Consider the following 19912-nt stretch of genomic DNA (forward strand, 5'->3'; position numbering starts at 1 on the left):
ATGTGGTATAATTAACTCACACAGATATGAGGTGGCAGTAAAGGCATCACTTGTAATAGTAACCAGTGTTCTGTGTCTCTGTACAGTGTCAGACTGAGGAAATGTGAAAATGGAGAGTGAGTTTCATTCAGTGAGGGGACAGAGCTGGGAGATCAGACTGTTAATGTGATAATCACTGTCACACATCACAGTAAGTTACTGCTCTACTGTCTGTGAGCTTCAACATCACAAGCTCCTCACCTCCTGAGAGAGAGAGAGAGAGAGAGAGAGAGAGAGAGAGTGTGTGTGTGTGTGTGTGTGTGTGTGTGTGTGTGTGTTTGCAGTTTGCAGCAGCAGTAGGGACGGTAAATGATAACAAAGGGCTGTTTAAGGGGCCCCTGGGCCTGAGTCTATGTTTGAAGTGACTATTCTGAAGTAAAGTGAATCATTTATGATGGAAAGTCAATCAAACAACCACAAAAACACACTAGACGACTATAAACAACATCACTGTGTGTCACTGTCAGTCCGTGGGATTTGTTCCCATGAGGAGGGGTGGGGGGCCTTTTACATGTCTGTGCCTAGGGGCCCGTTGTGTCATAGTCTGTCCATGATCATTGTGTAGTTCCGGCAACTTGACTAATTGTGTGTGTGTGTGTGTGTGTGTGTGTGTGTGTGTGTGGCGGGGGGCTGACAGGGGAGGTGGTGGTCGGAGGAAGAGGAAAAGATGACTGTTTCCTGCTGCAGCTAGAAAATAAAACAAACAGGAAACACCAAGCAGAGCTCCCAGAGAGCTCAACAAGGAGTGAGTGGAGGTGGATAGAAACCAGTAGAGTCAGAGAACACAGGGGACAGGAGAACCGTAAAACCCAGTAGAACCCAGTCAACATCAGACAGAGCCGAGGAGGAAGGAACCTGCAGCAGACGATCAGACCGGGAGAGTAAAGAACAGTAAAGAGAACAGAGTAGAGCTGACCTGAGAACAGTAGAAACCCTCTACTGGAACATCAGGCCTGAGGGAATCATAGAAAACAGTAGAACCTGAGGAGAAGTATCAGAGACAACAGACTGAAACTCACAACCAGCACAACAGCTGCTGACCTGGACTTACTGACACACACACACACACACACACACACACACACACTGTGTGGACACAGAGATGTCTCAGTCGTGAGAAGTCGTGGATTATTTTTTTATTCTGCAAAAAAACAAGAAAAAGGTAAGAGCTGCTCCTTCAATCTGTGTGTGTGTGTGTGTGTGTGTGTGTGTGTGTGTGTGTGTTATGGGAACATTATTGATCTATTTTCTGTCTTTGAAAACACACACTATACATAGAGCAACATAAAACAGCTAATAGATGAGGATAAAACAGATGTGAGAGGCTGGACCTTCACTGAAGAAATAAATAACAAATGTTCAACTAATCAATACAACATGAGTTTAGGAAATAAATAAATAAAAGCAAATGAATGAAAATAAGAAAGACAAAAAATGAACACAAAGGTTCCGCGAATCAGGATAAAATCATCATGTGAAAAGAAAAAAATGCAGAAAATGAAAAAAATGACTTCACAGTTTAGTTTCAAACAAAATCAACCTGTATTTTCCAGTTTAATTTCTCATGAACTCAAATGTCTAAAAAGAAATGAGGCATTTCTCTGACACACACTGACCCTCAGCATCGCTCTTGCTGCTTCCTGCAAATATTAAGAAAATTGACTTTTTCATATTTGTTAAAGTAAGTCTTCAATGGTCCATGCTGGGGCTGCATAAGACACAGGAGACAAACATGTGATTGACAAAAAGTTGCCCAATCAGAGCCCGAAATGATCATAAAATCAGTTTTTCATCTTCATTTCAATGATCTTCTGTTCATCCCATTTAAAAGTGATTTTATAATACAAAATCTGTTGAGTAATGTCACATTAAACTTTAAAAGTCTTCACATGTGTGAAGAGATGAAAACTTTTACAAGAAACAGGAAGTATAATGTTTCCATGGATTCAGACAGTTGCATTGTGGATCACAACTTGAGCCCAATTTCTTCATCATATATTTACCACATTTTTGAAAATGAACTTTGCTGAATTATCTATTAAAAGTTCCTGTTTGCAGTGTAGCCATGGATGTGCAGATAGCTGTGACTGGATCCCTCTGATTTCTAGGTGGGTTTATGGGAGTTTATTCTGGATGGACGTCAGAGGTAATGATGTCCTCAGGAAGTGTGAGTCACACTAAATCTAAAAATGTGTGTCATGCCTGTGTGTTTAACTGAGTGGAGAATGGAGGTGGGGGGTTTACAGTATTCAACCTTAATGTCCACAATGAGCTGTGTGTCGCTGCAGCCAAATGAAAATGAATAATTGTAACATCTCCGTACACCTGTGCCTCTTACCTCACAGTGTCTTTGCCTCACCCCTCCCCCTCTGCCCAAATATTAATAATCCATTCAAATCATTTTTTACTATCCAGTGTAAGAGAAAGTAGCACAATTGGGAAACACTGGGGTCAAGCCAGGTATTAGAAGAAAGTGCACAGCCACGGTGCAGGTCCCCATAATCCCACTCAGGAGTTAAGACTTAGTTTGAGGTTAAGAGAATCCAGAGAATCAATGTAAGTCAATGCAACGTCCTCATAAGTGATGAAACCAGGTGTAAAGTAACAGTCAGTGAACAGACTGAAAGGTCCTGCAGCTCCAACTGATGCTTTTGGCTCCAGTGTTCAGTTTTCAAATATCACAGAATTTTGTCTTTACAACAACCTTCACATAATTAATTATAATTTATATTCAGATCAGGGTAAAATTCTTTTTCTTTTTTTTCTCTAAGACTGTCTGGCATCTCTGTCTCTGTCTCTGTCTCTGCTGCTGAATACAAGGTTGTCAGATCAGTGTTTCCTGTGAATTTGCAACACAATTCAAAAAATATAGGTGACTCTGCAGTTTGGCTTTTTATCAAGTGTGTGTCTGTGTGCGTTTGTGCATTCACAAACTGAGAGACAAAGATGTCCTGGCCATGGCTCTGTGGATGGTGTCGTTCAGTCTGTTGGTTCATCAAAATAACTCTGATGATCCATCATCAGCTCACATTTCAATGCAGCTCACAGTTCCTGCAGAACTGAGGACATTCAAATCATCCTCAGCTGGACTCTGTGGTTACAGCTAATTAGCAAATGTTGACATGCTAACACGCTAAACTAAGATATGTTGCATTAGCTCAAAGCAAACTGTGTCTACATACACTGACTTTGATTTAGTTTTATTTTGTGTTCTGTATTTTTCATTTTTATTCTTTTAGGCTGTCTGCGTCTCTGTTGTGTACAGATACCATGGTTACAGCTGTCTGCATCAGTTACCATGGTTACAGCTGTCTGCATCTCTGTTGTGTACAGTTACTGTGGTTACAGCAATCTTCATCTCTGTTTTTTGCAGTTACCGTGGTTACAGGTGTTGACTTGAAATGCTCTCTGTTGTTTCTGCTTTCTTAGCCTTAGCATTAGCTTAGCTTCCTTTACCCATGTGGACGTTCATGTTCCACAGAAGAGGCTGATGGTTTTCCACCAGTGCTGCAGCAGACACTGCCGACCTCCTCCATCTCTGTGCTGCAGACAGAGGATGTGACCTACCTGCAGAAACACCACCTCTGATGATGGAGCGAGGCGAACAGTTTCCTCTTGCCTCCAGTGTCTGTACTGGACACAGATGAAAGTGAAACAGTCGAACTGTTCCTTTTGAACAGCCTGACTTCCTGCTCACAACATTAAAGTATCTCCTGTTACCGAGTGTAATTCCTCAGCTGGGTGTGTGCTGACTGACACCTTCCTCTAAAAACCTGTGTGTATGTGTGTATGTGTGTGTGTGTGTGTGTGTGTGGTGACAGACTGATACAATTGGGGAGAGTCCAGGTCATTAGTACTACCTACTCACTCAGTACAAGTAGCAGGACATGAAACCTTGATTTTATGTCCTGCTACTTAGTGAGACATCATGCCAAGGTGAGCCCAGTGCATGCTGGGTGGAAGCAATTGTGTTGTCAATGATGCAGTCAGAACCTGCTTCCTGTTTCAGGACCATAACATCCAGTCGGATCTAAGGCCTAAAAGAGGCAACAACAGAAAACGGCTCCAACATTCAAAAGGCAGCAGGTCCACAGGTTCTCTACAGGCTCATGGCTCCGTCCTGATCCCTGTGCTCAGGAGTTCTTCTTCCCTCAGTGCTCTGAGTGAAAGGTGTGTGTGTGTGTGTGTGTGTGTATGTGTGTGTGTTGTGTAGTCTGTTGTGTAGAGTGTAGTCTGTTGTGTAGTCTGCATTGTAGAGTGTAGTGCGCACCATGTAGCTGCAAACAACCAGCAGAGTTTTGTGTTTCGATTTTGTCTCTGAACAGCCTGAATCTGAAACTTTATTAAACCAATGACAGCAGCAAAATCAAACCAACACTCACAGTTCTGACTGTATGGACTTCCTTTTCTGACCCACTGATCTGCCACACACGCACACTCACATACACACACACTCGTAATAAATGTGCAGCTGCTGATTCAGCTAAACAACTCTCTGCCTAACATTTCTGTGGGTCTCCTCTCAGCTGGGACTCAGAACTTCATATTGTGACACAGTCAACAGTCATTTCAGCCTTTTGTGGTTATTGAAATTATTTCTGACACAAAACAACAACAAAACTAAACCTCAGTGAAAACTATGTAACACAACATGGAGGATTTTCTACAGACTGAACACACTTTATCACACCTGCACTGTTTAGAGGTACACAACATGGCACTGAAATCAATGTGCACAAAGACAACTCTACTTTCAGATGATATTGATGGTTTCTGTTTTTGTCAGTCAGCTTCTCTCTTCACGCTTTTCTCATGTTCACAGTTTTCTCGCTGGTAAGTCTGAAATTCAGAAGTTCAGCTCACACAGATTCAAATGAAATACTTCATGTTCATAGTTCACAATTTAGAAATTAAACTAAGTTCACAGTCCAAAACATTCATTTCTTTTCTTTCAATAGGACGTCCTCCTGTGGTCCATCTCCAGCCCCCGTCAATGCCACATCACTGTCAGCTACTGCAGAGCCACACACAGGCTTTAAAACCCACCCTGAGTGTGTGTCTGATGTGAGTTTGACTCTGTGACTGCTGGGTCATGGTCAGACTCTTTATTAATGATTTCTTGTGATCATCATTCACTCACAGATATTTCTAAAGACTGATCAGCTCGATATGTTTCTGCTGTGGTTGTTTATTCAGACACTGATTTGTTCATAAAAGTCCCTCAAATGTTCATACAAACTGGTTTCAGCAGAACCAGGTGCAACACAAGACACAAGCTGGGTCCCAGTTCAGGGGCCACATCCTTCAGAGGCTGCATCTGTGAAAAAAAAGTCATGTGCCAGGTTGCTAGGCAACAGAAGACAAACTCTGTGATGTCATTGTGGGCAGACACATCTGATGACGCAACGCAAGATCCTCCGTAGACCAGACCGTCTCACTTCGGTTCGGCCTTCACCGTCTACAACAGCTACAAAGGGCCACACCTTCAGTCTACAAAGGTGTGGCCCTTTGTAGCTGCTCTGAACTGGCACACAGCTACTGGACACGTCAGGTACCATAAATTCTCAGGTGCTGTCGTACAACACCGTTTTTCTTCTGATGTCTTTTGGCCACCTGCTGGTGTGTGGGCACTGTTAAGTCTGAATAAAGCTCATGTTCACGTTCATCGGTTACAAACAGACACACAACACTGGCCCAAAGCACCTGAAGGCTCAGATGATCATGAACCTTCAGAACCTGCTCTAGTATCCAAACACTGCTTGAGTTTTAACGTTGTTACATTTGCTGTAAAATTAGCGATAAAGTTTATATGACAAAATAAATAAAGCTAACACAGACAGAAATGAGTCCATCATTTCATGTGTTTGTGTCGTTATCATCATCATAATCTTCTCTTCCTCCTCTGATATCTTCATCTCTGTCCAGGTTTTCATGGTGTGTTTATATAAAGTTGCCACACAGTCTGTACATTTCTCTGTGTCATCACTTCCACTTCGTGTTGTGTGCTTAAGATTCAGCAGAATCATGTAAACTGACCCCACAGTCGTCGAGACCAAAACAAATATTCCTGCATTTCTAGTTGTTTGTGTAATGTCTGTGGTTCTCAGTCGTCCAGGTCAAAGGCAACTGGACTTCTTTAAGGTTTCTTGAAGATGTTTCATGTCTCATCCGCAAGTCTTCTTCAGTTCTAAATGCTGATGGGAGAGAACCAGGTATTTAACCTGCCCCACCCTGCCATTGTGTGAGTCGAATGGGCCAAGGTGTGACTCATTAGTGAATTTGTTTGTTTGTGTTATTTTCTCATTGTTCAGCTCCCTGATCTGACCACTGACCCTGGTACAGCTGAACATCTGAACCTTCTGGTTTTTACTGTCTGGAAACAGTTTAGTGAAAGAAACAGACGCCGATGAACAGGTGAACAGGTGAACAGGTGAACCATCAGTTCTCACAGTCATGCTGAGTCAAAATGAGCGACAGGCGTGTGAAGTTTGGTGACTTGGATTCACTGTTCATGGACCCCCGGGTCAGGGGGCCCCTGGTGCACAACCTGTTCCTGTTGGAAAGTCAATGAAATGACAACAGCAACAAAAAGACACATGAAGACAGTAAACAGCCGTGTTGTCCCCCAGACTGACATTCTAGCTTCTCTTTAGGAGGATTGGGGGCCAGTTACACATCTGTGTCCAGGGGCCTGTTGTCTGCTCATCAGTCCATGGGAACATGAACACAACAAACCTCTGGCAGCGCATAAAGGTCTAGATCTCAGATCATTTTCTCCACAGTTACTCAACACAGACTCAGAGTTGAGTAACACTGGTGAGAGTTTCCTGACCCGGAGGGTTTCTGCTGCTCATTAAGATAAGAGATGGAGCTGCAAGACATCCAGACTGTGTGTGTGTGTGTGTGTGTGTGTGTGTGTGTGTGTGTGTGTGTGTGTGTGTGTCTACATCTGTACAGAGCTGAGATGTTGAACATGTTATGTAACAGCCCTCATGGACCAGAGATCTGACCTGAGATCAGAGACAAAGAGGGAAAGTGGATCAATGTGGACTGATAGAGGAGATCAGATGTGTCTCCATGGTAACCTCAGTTGACACACACGCAGACATGTTTATTATGTTGGTTTATGTGTGCGCCTGTCTCTGGTTGTGACCATGAACAGTTTGTCGTCAGGAGGTTTCTTCTGTCTGTCCACATCCAGAGTCAGAAGGCCTGAAGAGGTCTCACTCTGTCTGTTTTTCAGGATACTTTAGGAACTGGCTGTGTGGCGTTGGGATAGTATCCTAGACTGCATTCTACATCAACAGGTGGTGATGGTGCAGATTTTGAGTCAGATCCAAAGCTGCTGTAATTTTCATCCTGTGACAGTGATCATGTGACTTTAGTAAGTTCTGATATTTTCTCTCAGCCGTTAACACTCCTGAGATCAGCTCTCAGCCAGGGTCCATGGTCATTATCTCGAGGAGAAGGGTTTTCTCTCAGCAGCTCTTTGTTTTGATTCATGATTTCATTCTTTGGTCTCAGACATGAAATTTGATATTTGCTGTTGCCACATTAGTTTGTGTGGAGATGAGGTGAAGCTTCATGTTGTTGGACAGTTGAACCACAGAGCTGCTCTGTGGATGAGCTGAGCTTCAGCTCAGTACAGGTGCAGGTGTGTTGGTGTCTCGGGTACAAACTGATTGTGTTGTGTCCTCCCGTCCTCGAGAGTTTGGACACCAGAGCTGAACCCAAACTTTTTTAACTCTGTGTGAGACAGGCCTCTGGTTGAATCTGAGGGTGAGACATGAACCAAATCTCTGATAGAAAAGTGCAAATCTTAAAGAGGAACAATTGACAACAAAACTTCACACCTCCTCTTAAGTCACGTCCACGCTAACGTTTTCATCTCAATACAGCATTTAAAAATTAAATCGATCTCCATCCTGCTGAGTGTTTTAGCTCCGTATCAGAGACGATCTCCCTCCTCTAACACACCTGAAACACTTTAATTCATTATCCATGTTGTTTCACCACTGGTAGTCCAGGCTGATAAGAGCCAATCAGGAGCCACCATGGGTGTCTACGTCATCTTTTCCAAAGGTCTCTGTTTCTGTCTGTCCAAACTACAACACAACCCTGGAGTTTTAGACTAAAACGGAACTGAAAGTCTCTGGAGGAGAGTGGACGTAGCTTTGTTGTGCTGCTGTCCCCTGGTCTGGTCATTAAAAGCAGCCACTCACAGACGGAGGAATAAATGTTGAGTCTGTAGCTCTGAAACCAACAACAGAAGAGAATCAGTCCTGATCCTGATGGACTTTTCTAGTTAATGGTCGTCTGTGACTCAGTGCAAGGTGACAGGGGTTATTGTGTGTGTGTGTGTGTGTGTGTGTGTGTGTGTGTGTGTGTGTGTGTGTGTGTGTGTGTGTGTGTGTGTGTGTGTGTGTGTGTGTGTGTGTGTGTGTGTGTGTGTGCGCGTGCGTGCGTGTGTGTTGACCTGTGTTGAAAGCAGAGTTAATAAGTATTGTGTCAGCTCCATTGTTAGGTGTGTGTTTACCAGCTGACTGACCAGTGACTTTCAACTGCAGGAATGTACACACACACACACACACACACACACACACACACAGAGTAATGAGGTCCCTGTTGAATGAGAAGTGACAGATTTGAAGGATTGGCAAAAAAATGAAAAAGAAAGAAACAGGAAGTCATTTAACCCTGAAATAAAAACGAGGGTGAGACTTTAACCAGACCTGGACCAGGAGGGACTCTGGTTTTTCTTTAGGAGGCCAGGGTGTGAGAGCTATAAAACACTCCCAGGTGTCCATTTATACAAGGTAACAAAGTCTGTGCTTAAACCTGACAAAACTGCTTCATGTCAATATCTATGAAACAGGAAACGTTCGTTTTTGGGGGGTTTTCAGTCCTAAAACAACTTTCCTCCTCCTGTCCACACTGACCCTGAGGAGGAGGCTGGTCCAGGGTCAGTGATGAAGGACAAACTCTTTCCATCCACTGGCTTATGATCATTTTCAATTTGTTTAAAATCTGAGTGGAAACACTGGCAATTAAAAAATATCTCAACACAAGGCAGGTTGGTCCATGGATCCAGACTCTGACCCTACCATCTGCTGCCTGAGCAGAAATCCAGATCCATCAGACCAGGTCTTCACCTGTCCAGTGTTGGTGAGTCTGGGTCCACAGCAGCCTCAGGTGTCTGGTCTTGGTGACAGGAAGTGGACCCAGATGTGGTCTCTGCTGTTGTAGTCCATCCACCTCCAGGTTGACGTGTTGTTCACTCTGAAGCTTTTCTGCTCAGCTCAGGTGTACAGAGTGGTTATCTGAGTGACCGGAGCCTTTGATGTGAACATTACCTGAAGCTCCTCACCTGGATCTGCTCTGCTGCCACGTGATTGGCTGATTGGATAATTATATGAATGAGCAGGTGCACAGGTGTTCCTAATAGAGTGCTCATTGAGTGTATTTAGAAATTGCTTTGATGGTGCTTTCACGTCAGGTTAGATAAATGCCTCAAACCACGGTCCAGACCAAAGGACCTAACGAGGTGGTCACGTCTCAGCTCATCGCTGATTAAACAACAGAGAGGAAAAAGTAAAAATGAGCCATGGTAGCAAAGAGAGGACGCTAGATATTTAACTGTAATTTGGTTTGACAACAAAATCAAAAATCATCTTAATAAAACCCATAAAAATGATTAAATGTTATTTTCTGAGAGGAGGAGGAAACAGAAAAGGCTATCTGTCAAACTGACAATACACTGACGTCAGATGTGCGCAATCAATTAACCAATCAATGTCAAGTATACATGCAGCACACTGACGTATTTTATGTTGTAGAAAAAAAACGTGAAATTGTCTTGAGCTTGTTAAACCACATACCTTATTTCAGTCATCTACCAAAAACCCAGAGACTTCAGGACGCGGGAACAGGAAGTGATAAAATAGGAAGTCTTTCAGCTCTGTCAGTCATGTTCTGGGACAGGCTTAAAAATTCTTCTCATCAAACACTTTAACTTTTCTTTATCTCCAGGACAAACGTCATTAACATGAAACAAAAAGTAGAATAACATAAAATAATAATAATAATAATTCACTTGTTGTAGAAAGCAGATCATTTTATTGAGGTGGTCCACATTTCAGAATCATGAGGGAAACAAAGCTTTGTGAAATAAGATCAACATCTGGACACTTTCTTGAGCTTTTAAAGCGCCGCTCCCTTCTCGATTTCGACATTCCGACCGCGCCTGAAGGCATCATGAACGGTACACCCCACGCCAGCCGCTTCTTGAGAGCGGGTCGAGTCTGTGTCGAGCAGAGGCTGAGAGAAGGACGGAGCCAACTCTGCGTCCGCCGCTTGTGACGCTTCAGTCCGGGTTCTGATGACAGATTGAGCCGCTGGTCCGCCACCATGACCCCCTGCAGTAAGTCAGAGAACCGCCCGAAAAAAGAGAACTTTTTTAGGCTTTAACGCAGAATGATCAGAATCACGTTGATGTTGTTTGAAGAGGGAAAAATTCAGGCTGTAGCTGATCGAGATCTGCTATTGGTTAATCCACTGATCGATTAATCATTTAAGATATTCTGTGTAACTGTTAGAATTAGAAATAGAATTAGAATAGAAAGTTTCTAAAACCCAAGGTGACATGTTCAGGTGACATGTTCAGGTGTATATCAGCAAATTAAAAACGGATTAAAGCAGCAAATCTTCACTTCAGAGAAGCTGAAACTGGAGATTTTGATGTTTTTGCTGTGAAAATGACTTTTGATGATTAGTGTGATCTGAGTTTGATCTGCTGCAGCACTGGGCTCAGGTGTGTTTAGGTGTGAAGGACAGGTGAGGTCAGAGGCTGACAGTGAAGCTCAGTGACTCTGGTAAACCCTCCTCAGTCTGATATGCAGGACTCTGTTTTGTCTCTGAATGGCTTTAAAGTTGCAGTACAGATGGTGCATTTAGGGCAGCAGGAATTGTCAGTGAGGAACAAACTCAGGACCTCAGGATGTCTGCCTTTAGATCAGGTGGAGTCGCCGCAGGTAGAGACACTGAGGAAGATTTAGATCCCTCACATAAAAGCACATCGTCTCACTTACTGTCAGTGTATTCATTCATGACTTTTTGTTCTAGACCACCTTCATCAGGTGTAAACACCTGAGTTACCTGAGGTCAGCAGCACTGTTAGTGTACCTGTCACATGTTCAGGTGCATCATCTTAACCTCTGCAGGAGACATTGAAAAAAAAAAAATTTAAAACTGCTGCTCAACTGAAGGGGAGGGAGAGGACAATGCAGAAAGAAATAATATGTCAGAGGTTGATTTTACAGTTTGTTTGCTGTTATGCAGCTTCACAGTAAAACTGTAGGTTTTGTGTTTGTCGGTTGAGTCAGTAAGAGGACTGAACTCTTTTTATTTATCATCAGATGGATCAGCTGATTCACTCAGTCAGTCTGGGAATGTGGCGTTAAATGAAGCCTCTGCTACAGAAGAGTTTTACTGAGTCATCGTCAGACTCTGTGTCGTATCACAAAATGACTGTAAACACAGGAGATATGGAGTTACACTTCAAATCAAGATTTTATAACAAAAACAGGTGTTAACAGTTTTATAGGTTTTCGATGGTGTCAGCTGTTCAGTCAGTACGGGACCAAACACATGAACAACTGTCTCTGTGACAGGATTCATATCAATGTCCTGTAAAAATCTGACTTCCATCATTTTCTCAGTGATCAGATCTTGATACAGAATGAAGTGATGATGAAGTGATGAAGTGATGATGTCTGTTCTGCTGGTGAAAACCTCTGGTTGTTGTCTGAATGACAGCGGAGTCATCCTCAGTTTGTTGACTGAGGTCAGCTGAGCAGGGTTTGTGTTGTCCTGCAGCACAGAGACGTCTCTGACATGTCCACACTGGCTTCATTCAGCCTCAGCAGGGACGCTGCAGCGCTGCATTCACTGACACCGTGACTGCAGGTTTCTCCACTGCTCAGTTAGAAAGGCTGTTTTTTCAATGAAGCTGCAAACAAACAAAAGAATGAAGGGTGACAAAGTCCACTCTCTCTTTGTCTATCTGTCTCTGTCTCTCCATTTTTGATTCCCCCTCCTCCTCCCCCTCTTCCTCCTCCTCTGGATGTGATTACACAGTAAAATAAGCAGAGAAACATGAATGAATGAATGAACCCATACATAAAGCAAATCATTGCTTACTGTATGGAAAAATACCCCACCCTCTCCACCTCCCCTCCCCCACCTTCTGTGTTTTCACTTGCTGACTGCGACATTTTAACTTCCTGCAGAGAAAGAAACAGAAATGACAGAACTTCTGTTTCTGTCTGAACTCTGAACTTCTTTGACCTTTGACCCCTTCACTGTTGGTGACTTGCACTGAGAGTCCGAACATGTCACACGACCTTTCTGCATTGTCCCTTGTGTTGTGTTGTCTTGTGTGTTGTGTTGTCTTATGTGTTGTGTTGTGTTGTGTTGTGTTGTGTTGTGTTGTGTGTTGTGCGCCCTCCTGCTACGACAGATGATGGACAGACAGTTCATCCAATCATCTGCCTAGTTTTTGAAGGCACCTGCTCTTTTACAGTTTCCAGCAAACTGTCATCAGGTGATAGAATATTTTTTCAGGACAGGAAAAGTTGTTACAATTCTTCAGATGTCACAATGTGAGACAGAAAAATCTTTAGTTGAACGTTTCTCCTTCCTCTGTCTACTGAATATTTACATTGTAGACACTGAGATGACGTCCACACACACACACACACACACACACACATTTAAAGTTTTACTGTAATGACACAGACTCACCTTCACTTGATGAACTTCAGTTAAAACTGGACTCACCTGCAGCAAGAAGAAACACGACAAAGGAGTCTGTCACAGTCTGTGGGATTCTGGGAAATGGTGTTCAAGTTAACAGAAATCTTAACTGTTGTCGGGCTGATTTTTAGTTGAAGAGAGTTTTTTATTTCTGAAGCCAGAAAGTTCAGAGGTCAGAGAGGATGAGTGGGGACAGGAAACTGGGACTGAGCTTACATCTCTAGGACTGGGCCCAGATGAGATCTAGGTCCTGGTCTGCTAAATACCCAGACTCATCTGGCTCTGATGCCAATGAATCCCTTCTTAAACCTTTTATCTCTGCTGGTATTTTCTCCATCTGACTGGACTCTGCCAAAGATTGTGTGTGAATGAGGAGGTGTCCCTCTGTAACATCTGTGTTTGTGAAGTCCAACAGAGAAATGATTAGGTGATCGCAGCTTGTTAAACACAGCAGTCATCGTGGATTCTGGTCCATCTGATCCCAGATCTGATCTGAACCTGTGACCCTGAGTTATTTGTCAATAACTGATCAGTGATGGGAGATAATTCAGTAATTGATAAAAAGGATTGAGCTCTGATAAAACGATATCAAACACCAACATTAGCTGTTTCATACTTTTTCTCTTTTCCATAAAACTGAACCAGACTTGAACCTCTTGTCCTGGACCTGGTCTCTGTGTCCCTTTGGTTTACTGCCACAGACAGGTTCTGGGTGAAGGACATGAAAAACACACAGTGAGACAGGTGAGATGGGTGATACGGGTGAGAAAAGTGAGACTGGTGAGACTGGTGAAACAGGTGAAACAGGTGAGACAGGTGAGACTGGTGAGACTGGTGAGACAGGTGAGACGTCTAGGTGAAGCTGCTGATGCTGATGCAGACTCACTGGTTCATGTGTTTAAGGCTGTGATGTTGTTAAAGTCATCAGATTTTTTTCATCAGTCTCTGCTGGAACAATCTGAGCTGTAGGATTTTCAGATCTGGATCTGGATCATTGGAGGTCCTGCAGTCCAGTTCCCCGCAGACCCAAGAATACTCACAAGTATTTAGATTCTGGCTTTCTCTGTTAGTTTCTCATGGACTTTAAACTTGTCAACAGTCTCTGCAGCTCTGCTGATTGGAGGTTATTGATTATTGGAACAGAGGGCAGCTCTGTATTGATCTGGTTCATGTGGTGTGTAGACACTGTTGAATGAAGAACAGTGAACTGGTTCTAAACGTCTTCTGGTTTCAGACTCTTACATCACAGGAAGGTTCTTTTACATCATCGGTACAAAAGTATCATCAGCAACATGTACTTCAACTGTCAAAGTAAAAGTATCATCATGGTATTTCATCATATCTGACATGTTATTGTTGGAGCTGCTTTAACTATGTCATATACACTTAGATAGTTTAGTCCACTGGTTCCCAACCTAGGGGTCGGGCCCCTCCAGAGGGTCACACATAAACCTGAAGGGTCATCAAAGGACTGAATTTAGTTTTAGACTTTGGACTGAGCCTGTAGATCATTTGATCTTATTGTGTCTCAGGTTATTTAAATGGATTCATGAGACGTTCAGAGGCGATCGGTTAAAAACTCAGACATCTGAAAGTACAGACAGTACTTCAGTAAATGTACGTAGTTACTTTTCACCATCATGTCAAACTGATGTACTTGGCATTCTGGGGTGTTTTTGTATGTAAATGAGCACTCAGGTGTAGAACAGGTGACATTATGATTCTCGTTACAGTACGTTCGTTGGAACGGAGACAGGTTGAGGTTCAGGTTGGTGGACTGGTTCTGGTTGGAGCACAGGTTCTGGTTGGAGGACTGGTTGGTGGACTGGTTCTGGTCAGAGGACTGGTTTAGGTTGGTGGACTGGTTCTGGTTGGAGGACTTGTTCAGGTTGGAAGACTGGTTCAGGTTGGTGGACTGGTTCTGGTTGGAGGACTGGTTCAGGTTGGAAGACTGGTTCAGGTTGGTGGACTGGTTCTGGTTGGAGGACTGGTTCAGGTTGATGGACTAGTTCTGGTTGGAGGACTGGTTCTGGGTGGAGGCCTGGTTGAAACTGGATTTTCTGTCTCATGTGTCTTTTAAATGAACAAAGTTCAGTGTCATAAGAACCAGAACTTTCTTCATGCTGGACCTGAACTCTGTCGGACCTCCATCATTTTCCTCCTGCTCCAGTGTTCCAGTACTTCTTGTCTCAGCTGCAGCCCCCCCACCCACCCACCCACCCTTCAGGGAAGAGATTATATTACATTTTTGTGAACAGCTGTTTTCCCTCACAGAATCTGCTGAGGCAGCGGTTTTAATATAATGAAACACAGATGCAGTGTGGGTAACTGAAGGCTCACATCTGAAATGTGGGTTGGATTATGTGATAAGCAGGTAATTTGATGATCAGCCTTAAATCATTCAAATCTACAGTGGAGTTCTGCAAGCTAAGAGCGGCCTGTCAGTCAGGACCTGCTCAGTTATTCTGCTGGTGCCCTGATCGCTGCTCTCACAGCGTCTCATGTCTGTCGTTGCCTGCAGGCAAACTTATGCAATCTGCTGTTATTGTTACTGGATCTGACGCTGCAGTCTGTCCTCTGTGTGTCCTGAATGTTAAATATCTGAAACTCTCTTCATATGTGACGGGTGAAGGAGGAACTCTGACCAGAATCGAACAGGTACAGAGAGAGTCTGCTGTGATCAGCTGGTGTCTTTACAACGTCACAGTCCTGTTTAGATTCAGTCTGAACAACAGAGAAACACCTTTGTGTTTGTGTTACCTCCTCCTCACATGTTTGTCTCACTGTTGCCTGCTCCTTTCATGGTACAAAACTGTATTGACACATTTGGATGTGTGTTGATTTTGCATTGAAGTAGATTATTTGAATTCACACTGTGCTGCGCTCAGTCCTCCTCCTCCTCCTCCTCCCCCTCCTCCTCTTCCTCCTCCTCTTCCTCCTGCTCTTCCTCCTGCTCTGACACACTCCCTTGGACTGTGATCATTTAAAAGACCCACCCAGACCAGACCTCATGGAGAGGTGGCTGATGGGACTTTGGAGCCACTAAAGTTCTTCTTTATCAGAGCTGCTCGGCTTTAATCAATCATCTACTGTGATGGTTCTTCACAGGAAACACTTGGTCTGATCTGTGATCAGTTTAGGGCTGGGATTTGAAACACGTTCACTCTGCTCAGGTGTCATTAATAACCTGCTTTTAAAACTACTCAGTGTGATTAAAAAGGATGAGTGGCGTGTGGTTTCTTTGTTCAGTGCTTTTATTTTGATACGTCTTGAACGAGGGCACCTGTGGGTCAGTTTATTGGACGTGACCTGTTCTGTTTTTAAAACATCTGACCTGACTTCATCATGGTGTCACTGTCCTCTGGGATCTGTTTCTTTCTGTGTAGTGTTTCATTAACACAGCTATATGTAAGTTTTAGTATTGCTACATAGCTAACGTTAGCATTAGCAGCATTAGCAACTTTATTCTTTACTCACCAACAGCGTCTCCAGTAACACCACAGCTCATGTTTCTATCACCTTCTTCTTCTGAAGTTAGCATGCTAACCAGCTAGCCCCGGCCCGTCTCATCACTTTCTGATACCGAGTCACTGCAGCCTCCAGTCTGTCTGATTATGACCTCCTGTCAGTCACCACCACCTGCTCCATTCAGCTGCAGAGAAAACTTTACTCATGTGTGAGGTTCAGTACCACAGTATGAAAATAGTCCATTACAACTTTACTCAAATCAAAGTATAGACGTGTTCAATCCTGGTTAGAATGGTCAGAGTTTTGATTTACCTGGTGAACGTGATATCTCGGTCACACCTTGAGGGAATTTCTTTTAATTATGTACAAACCATCACTTGGATTCAGGATGAACTGATTAGATTTTGGTGTTCAAAGGTCAAAGGTCAAGGTCACTGTGACCTCATAAAACCCAAGAGACCACACACTAATTAACTGCAGCTGGACTGGGAGGACTGATGGAGGAATGCAACAAAATATATTTAAACATATTGAATTTTCAGCACTTATACATGTATACATGAATAAGTACATATATACATACACACACACATATCTGTGTGTGTGTATGTATATATGCATACAACATGTAAGCAACATTGTACTGTTGGTTGATGAGGGTAGAGCTGACATTTTTTTCAGCTGTGGTTCTGTTGTGGGTGTGTCCATGAGTGTGCATGTTTGTTCGTGTTTATGTACAAAATAAAAGTCTGTGTTCTCACTGCTTTTGAGAAATCAGAGAAACACTTTTAAGCCTCAGAAACTCATTAACATCATAACGACTCCAAAGTGGTGATTGGAACATTGTTTCTCATCTGTCTCTGTGTGTGAACCTTTATTTACCTGAGAGCAGAGCTTTCTTTCCCAGAATCCCTCTGTCACACTAACAGCTCCTCATATTCACGCCTGAAGTTTCTCAGTAGATTTGATCAATATTGATTCCATTTTTGATTCTGCTTTTCGATCCAATTCTTTATCGATTCCCTTATTGATTCCTAACTGGACACATGCCGTACTTTCAATAAGACAATGTGTGCATCTAGCTTACATACAAATAATGGCCCATGTGACAAGCACTGCTAAGGTATCTGCCTCAATCTGCACACTACATCAACTTACAACTAACGTGTACGAAAGCCTGTAACCACCTACCGAAACTCCCGTTGTTCTACTGTTGAGAGAGGATGCAAACCTCTCACAATAAACTTTGTCACTGCTCGGTGACACTTGTGCACCCTCTCCTCACTCATTTTCGCTTCCACTGCAGCAAGCATGAAAGGGTTTTGCGGGGTGGGAGGTGAGGTTGAGCAGCTTGTTGAAGCCTGAGACCTGTCCTGCCTGTCATCATCTAAAACGAGAGAATATTTTGCTAAGCCTGCTGGAATGGCGCTAATGTTTCAACATAGGATATTTAACTTTACCTTTACTAACGGAGGTGCTGTATTGAGAAGCACTGGTGCGTAGGCCTTCAAACACGCTGCATTCTTGTAGTTTTATTCTGTGTTGTGTCGACAGATGCTTGAGCATTTTCGTTGTGTTTGCCCCATTGCATGAAATCACCGCGTTGCATAAATTACAGGTAGCGCAGTTGTCGTTCTTGGGGATATGTAGCCACGCTTTCGACCTCCTTTTTCTTTCAGCTATGACTCTGTATTGAAAGTTTGTCGCGGTGTGTGACGTCATGATGCGTGAGTTTTCGCTGGTGGAGTCAATAGAGGAATCGATAAGGTCGGAGGAATGCAATTCCTATGGATGGGAAATTTTGTAATTGGTTCTCGACCGGGTTCCGGTTCTCGATTCCCATCCCTATTAAAAGCACATTTTGTTTTCCCAGAAAGCTTCCTCTCACTCATCCAGAGCCAGGACAAAGTTTTGATGAAATGTTGATGGACATGAAGAACTAAATCTGCTTCATGTAACGAGACGTCCATTAACAGAGACATGTCAGTTCTTCCTCTAACTGATGGGAACCCTAAGGAGAGACGGCTCAGTCTGCAGCTGTGCGAACATCTGGAGCCATGCTGATGTTTCCTGTCAGATAGACGTTTCTACATCACTGTCCACTTACCATTCCTGTATATGTGTGTGTGTGTGTGTGTGTGTGTGTGTGTGTGTGTGTGTGTGTGTGTGTGCTTCAAAACAAAGTGAAGAAGCTGTAGCCACTAAGATGCTGCTTCAAACTGGATCATTGTGAATTACAGAAGACACTTGTGGGTCATCAGTATGTAGTTGTGATGTGGTACCTGTAAGTCTGCAGCATGTGGATGTTGATGACAGCTCAGTGGGTCACCTGGTTCACAGGTTCACCTAACCAACCGTAAAGAGGAGGAACTGTGGATAACACTTGTTACTGACTTAAGGACATTTTTCAGAAATACTGGTGAAAGTTTTTAGGTTTTAGAAAAACTGGATGAAGTGGAGCCGCAGACTGAAGTGAATAGTGGGAAATACTGTGCTCTGATTACCGTAGCATTAGGAGAAGTGGGTTAGGTGAGCTGTGAGTTGAAGACAGGGAACACACCTGCCTATGTGTGCATTCAGTGTGGATGTCCTGATCACCTGCGGCCTCACTCTGTCCTCTGGGAGCTGTGTCTCTTTTTCCATTCAGTCTTTTTAGTTGGTTTTAGACCATTTAAAGTAAATAAAAATACTATTTAATGTTACGTCTACAGCATGAAACTGCTGTGGTCCAGTTATATTCAGCTCTAAATCTTCAGGTGAGGTGAAGACACAGTCATACAGATTCATGTTTATTCTCTATTCACTCACAGACAACACAGAATAAAACATCCACAACAGCTTTAGCAGAGTTTTATCCTGAGCTCCTGTGTAGTGAGTGTGTCTGCAGCAGCAGTGTGTCAGTGTGCATCCTCTCCTGCAGTCATACACTGGATATGAAGCAGAGTTAAAGCAGGACGGAGCAGGAAATGAGCGATCACCTGTCAGCTCCTTTTATTAAACGATTCCTGTTTGTATTTTTAAACGTACTGACTGTTCTCACTGTTTCCTCCAGCAGACATACATCAGCTGATTATCTATACACACATTAGTCATGAAACACACACACACACACACACACACACACACACACACACACACACACACACACACACACACTCCACCCATACTTGAGGTCAAGGCTGAGGGTAGGGGTAGGGCCTCCGTCTGATTGGATATCTGCTTCTCTTCCTGGTTTCCTGTTTGTGTGTTGTGACGGTGAAAGGTCGCGACCTCTTCACCTTCATGTTGTGTTGAACACGTCAAACACAAGTGTGTGGGGATGACACACATGCAGACATGACATGCTAACGCTCATCAGCCTGGCTGCACCTGCACAGATCCGAGGACAGTTTTACCTTAAAGTAACAATAATCATCAGGGGATGATGGCGTCTCTTTCGTTCCCGCCCCACACCCCACGAACACCTGTTGTTGATCTGTGTAATGTGTGTGTGATCTACTCTGAGAGGTGTGTAAGGCTTTGCGACACTAGCTAGCTAAAAGAAGAAGCTAGCTCTGTGTTCTCAATGCAGATATGGCTGAGGCTCAGAGAC

General features: G+C 43.4%; 1 protein-coding gene across 3 annotated transcripts in view; it reads left to right on the plus strand.

The window, feature by feature from the left end:
* Window positions 1–750: 750 nt before the first annotated feature.
* LOC139631831 (exocyst complex component 3-like protein 2) overlaps window positions 751–19912 on the plus strand; it is a 51911-nt gene continuing 32749 nt past the window's right edge. The window contains exon 1 of one of the 3 annotated variants that reach the window (XM_071496429.1): window positions 751–1201. The gene's annotated coding sequence lies outside the window, so the exon portion shown is untranslated. Of the gene's footprint in view, window positions 1202–10140; window positions 10460–19585; window positions 19722–19912 lie in introns of those variants that run through there. The other 2 variants (XM_071496428.1, XM_071496430.1) reach the window with 2 other exon arrangements.

This window comes from Trachinotus anak, unplaced genomic scaffold, assembly GCF_046630095.1.
Source record: "Trachinotus anak isolate AG129_WGS33_773 ecotype Australia unplaced genomic scaffold, CSIRO_AGI_Tana_v1 ptg000014l, whole genome shotgun sequence".
Lineage (NCBI taxonomy): Eukaryota > Metazoa > Chordata > Actinopteri > Carangiformes > Carangidae > Trachinotus > Trachinotus anak.